The sequence below is a fragment of the Balaenoptera ricei genome, chromosome 16, assembly GCF_028023285.1.
Source record: "Balaenoptera ricei isolate mBalRic1 chromosome 16, mBalRic1.hap2, whole genome shotgun sequence".
NCBI lineage: Eukaryota > Metazoa > Chordata > Mammalia > Artiodactyla > Balaenopteridae > Balaenoptera > Balaenoptera ricei.
The window spans coordinates 89054083-89059278 of NC_082654.1; the positions used below are offsets into that span (position 1 = coordinate 89054083).

General features: G+C 41.2%; 1 long non-coding RNA gene across 1 annotated transcript; it reads right to left on the bottom strand.

The window, feature by feature from the left end:
- Positions 1 to 327: 327 nt before the first annotated feature.
- On the bottom strand, positions 328 to 4325 carry LOC132350756 (uncharacterized). Its single transcript, XR_009498000.1, has 4 exons — positions 4264 to 4325; positions 4081 to 4168; positions 482 to 516; positions 328 to 377 (listed from the first exon to the last, which is right to left on the bottom strand). It is a non-coding gene; the product is annotated as an uncharacterized LOC132350756 (long non-coding RNA).
- Between the last annotated feature and the right edge of the window lie 871 nt (positions 4326 to 5196).

The following is a 5196-nucleotide window of genomic DNA, read 5'->3' on the forward strand; positions in this document are numbered from 1 at the left end:
GGGGAGAGAGTTGGGGGCTGTCACGAACCTGTGAGGCGGAGACAGCTGGGGGCTGTCACATACCTGTTATGGGGAGAGAGCTGGGGGCTGTCACACACCTGTGATGGGGAAGGAGATGGGGATTGTCAAACACCTGTGATGGGGAGAGAGCTGGGGGCTGTCACATACCTGTGATGTGGAGACAGCTGGTGTCTTTCACATACCTGTGATGCGGAGACAGCTGGGGGCTGTCACATACCTGTGATTGGGAGAGAGTTGGGGGCTGTCGTTCACCTGTGATGCGGAGACAGCTGGGGGCTCTCATATACATGAGATGGGGAGAGAGCTGGGAGCTATCACTTACCTGTGATGGGGAGAGAGCTGGGAGTGTCACACACCTGTGATGGGGAGAGAGTTGGGAGCTGTCACTCACCTGTGATGGGTAGAGAGCTGGGGGCTTCACACACCTGTGATGAGTAGAGAGCTGGGGGCTGTCACATACCTGAGATGGGGAGAGAGCTGGAGACTGTCACTCACCTGTGATGGGGGGAGAGATGGGGAATGTCACATACCTGTAATAGTCAAAGCAGTCTTGAGGGAAAAAAACGGAGCTGGAGGAATCAGACTCCCTGACTTCAGACTATACTACAAAGCTACAGTAATCAACACAATATGGTACTGGCACCAAAACAGAAACATAGATCAATGGAACAAGATAGAAATCCCAGAGATAAACCCACGCACCTATGGTCAACTAATCTATGACAAAGGAGGCAAAGATATACAATGGAGAAAAGACAGTCTCTTCAATAAGTGGTGCTGGGAAACCTGGACAGCTACATGTAAAAGAATGAAATTAGAATACTCCCTAACACCATACACAAAAATAAACTCCAAATGGATTAGAGACCTAAATGTGAGAATGGACACTATAAAACTCCTAGAGGAAAACATAGGAAGAACACTCTTTGACATAAATCACAGCAAGATCTTTTTTGATCCACCTCCTAGAGTAATGGAAATAAAAACAAAAATAAACAAATGGGACCTAATGAAACTTCAAAGCTTTTGCACAGCAAAGTAAACCATAAACAAGACGAAAAGACAACCCTCAGAATGGGAGAAAATATTTGCAAACGAATCAACGGACAAAGGATTAATCTCCAAAATATATAAACAGCTCATTCAGCTCAATATTAAAGAAACAAACACCCCAATCCAAAAATGGGCAGAAGACCTAAATAGACATTTCTCCAAAGAAGACATACAGACGGCCACGAAGTACATGAAAAGATGCTCAACATCACTAATTATTAGAGAAATGAAAATCAAAACTACAATGCGGTATCACCTCACACCAGTTAGAATGGGCATCATCAGAAAATCTACAAACAACAAATGCTGGAGAGGGTGTGGAGAAAAGGGAACCCTCTTGCACTCTTGGTGGGAATGTAAATTGATACAGCCACTATGGAGAACAATATGGAGGTTCCTTAAAAAACTAAAATTAGAATTACCATATGACCCAGCAATCCCACTACTGGGCATATACCCAGAGAAATCCGTAATTCAAAAAGACACATGCACCCGAATGTTCACTGCAGCACTATTTACAATAGCCAGGTCATGGAAGCAACCTAAATGCCCATCAACAGACGAATGGATAAAGAAGATGTGGTACATATATACAATGGAATATTACTCAGCCATAAAAAGGGCCGAAATTGAGTCATTGGTTGAGACGTGGATGGATCTAGAGACTGTCGTACAGAGTGAAGTAAGTCAGAAAGAGAAAAACAAATATCGTATATTAACGCATGTATGTGGAACCTAGAAAAATGGTACAGATGAGCCGGTTTGCAGGGCAGAAGTTGAGACACAGATGTAGAGAACGGACATATGGACACCAAGGGGGGAAAACTGCAGTGGGGTGGGGATGGTGGTGTGCTGAATTGGGCGATTGGGATTGACATGTATACATTGATGTGTATAAAATTGATGCCTAATAAGAACCTGCAGTATAAACAAACAAACAAACAAAACAACTAATACTAAACTTTCATTGGGTTATTTGTATGGAAATATGTTAATATAAATGTTTCAGACATTACATGAAATTTCTAAAAATCTTATATGTTCTGGTATATTGTTATAAGTCATAATCCTAGTTATTATTTTAAAATGTATATCTCAGAAATAACTAATTTTCTTGTCCACTGCATTATTATGAACTTTCATCAGATCTTTAACTGTGGTCATTTTTAAGTCTTTTGTCATTTACAGACAGTTCTCGGGGTACTCTGATGCTTTTGCAAATATGTTCCTATAAAAGGGTTTCATCTTCAAGAAATTCATGGAAAAGACTGACAAGTACAGGTTTCTGGTAACTGACTGTACAGCTGAACTGAATGAATAAGCATTTTCAGAACTCTAATGAAAAACTGATGAACTCATAAAAGTGCTAACAAAAGATCAAGATGAACAAAAAACTTAATTACATGGGACTGAGTGAACTGATGAGGATGAGTATAATTTTTGTGACTTTCTGTCTGAATTAAAAAAAAACATCCCACAAGGACTCAAAGGCAAAGAATATACAAATCAATTTTCACTGCAAAGTAAAGGAGCTGTTACAGTGGAGGATTACTGGACTGAATGTCAATATTATGACATAGTATGAGTGTGTTTCATGTTTGGTAATTGCAATCATTGTTGCTTTTGTTGTGGTCATCCATGTACGATGCTTGGTGTCAGTCTATTTATCTCTTGTAAAAATAAAATACAGTGTGTGTGTGTGAAAAAAAAACCTGAGGTGTAATTGGCATATAACATTTTACTAGTTTCAGGTGTACAACATATTGATTCGATATTTGTATATATTTTGAGATGATCACCACAGTAAGTCTGGTTAACCTCCATCAACATACATAGTTACAATTTTTTTGTTCTTCTGATGGGACCTGTTTCAAATGCTTTACGTGTACTGGCTTATTTAATTCTCACAACAGCCCTCTAAGGCGGGTTAAATGAGTTAATATTTACAAAATGAGTCAACACTTTATAAGCGCTCACTCAATAAATAAATGAGTTAATAACTAAGTGAATGCATAAAGAAAATGCCATTTTAATCCTCCTTTTATAGACCAGGAAGCCAAAGGACTCAGCTGCGGTCCCTTGGGCAGTAATAGGTGGAGCTGGGATCTTTTCCTTGATCATCTAATTCCTCTGCTCTCCTGTAACATTGCTGAAGCAGGACCTTGATGCCCGAAGCCCAGCCTTTGGGATTCAACAGCTTGGCTGGTGAGAGAGCTGCCTCATAGCCACAGTCTGTGTGATGGTTTGTTCTTTCCTTTGTGACAAATGGCCCTGAAACTCAGCCATATTTGTGAATCCAGGATTGGTGATGGTTAAACGTCTACTGTACCACATGGTGTTCTATGTCTATATACCTGGTCTCTGACTCAGTTTTCTCATTTATAAAATGGAGATGATTACGCTTATCTTGCAGTGAAGTGTTGTAAATAGTAGAGATAACATAATAATGGGACTGCATTAGGCTCAGAAAACAGTTGTTATTGATGCTGTTTTTATTATGGAACACCTAAGCTGATTATTTGCCAAATATAGTGGCTCTTCACTTTGGGGGGAAAGGTTTTTAAGAATTTTATGAAAGGTATGGATTTAATGTACCTATATATGTACATACTATTTTGGATATAATTTCATAGTAGGGATGCCAGATAAAATATGCCCAGGATGCCCAGTTGAATTTGAATTTCAGAGAAACAGTAAATCCTTTTTTTTTTTTTTAGTATAAGTATATCCCAAATATTGCATGGGTCATATTTATACCAAGAAATTTTTCATTGTCTCATCTGAAATTCGAATTTAATGGGGCGTCTCGTGGTTTTAATTTGCCAAATCTGGCAGCCCTATTTCATAGACTGAGAAGTGATAAAGGCTCTCATGAGCCTGTCCTCAGGGAAACACACATGCATGTGCACACAGACACATGTACATACTCACGTGTGCACCCACACCCACACCCACAGAATTTTGCATACGTTTCAGGGAGTCCTGTTCTGATGGATTCTTACTCACCAGGAGTCTTGGTCTCATTGGGAATCAGACATCGCACAAAGTGAGGATGAGTGCTCCTTAAACTGGCCATCAATTTGTTTAAATTTTCCTGAGACACAAACCAGAAGAAGCACATTAACCTTAGCAAACGCCGTTGCACTGGGCAGAAATACAGCCGAATGTGGAAGTTGCCAAAAAACAAACCCTGAACACAGCGGACACGGTCTGGAAAGAGGAGCCCTTCTTCTTCCCGCCCTTCTTGCTCACCCCGGCGTCGCCTGGAGACAGACACAAGAGGATGTGTCCAGTGAGTCCTGAGGACACAGTGGTGGCCTTTCCTACCCAACTGCCCCACCAGTTTTATTGAGATGTAACTGACATATAACACTGTATATGTTTAAGGTGTACAACATAATGATTTGATATATGTATATATTGCAAAATGATCACAGCATTAGGTCTACTTAACATCTATCCCTTCACTTACAGTTTCTTTTTCTTGTGATGAGATTTTTTTTTTTTTTATGCCTGTGTTGGGTCTTCGTTTCTGTGCGAGGGCTTTCTCTAGTTGTGGCAAGTGGGGGCCACTCTTCATCGCGGCACGCGGGCCTCTCATTATCGCGGCCTCTTGTTGCCGAGCACAGGCTCCAGACGCGCAGGCTCAGGAGTTGTGGCTCACGGGCCCAGTTGCTCCGCGGCATGTGGGATCCTCCCAGACCAGGGCTCGAACCCGTGTCCCCTGCATTGGCAGGCAGACTCTCAACCACTGCGCCACCAGGGAAGCCCTTGTGATGAGAGCTTTTAAGCTCTACTCTCTTAGCAACTTTCAAATATACAACACAGTGTAATTAACTACAGTTACCATGCTGTACTTAACAACCACGGAACTTATTTATGTCATAATTGGAAGTTTGTACCTTTTAACCCCTTTCACCCAATTCTCCCACCTCTCACCCGCCACCTCTGGCAACCACAGATCTGATCTCTGTTGCTATGAGTTTGGTTTTTTAAGATGCCACATATACGTGAGATTATACAGGATCTGTCTTTCTGTGTCTGACTTATTTCACATAGCATAACGCCCTCAAGGTCCACTGTTGCCAATGGCAAGATTTCATTCTTTTCTATGGCTGAATA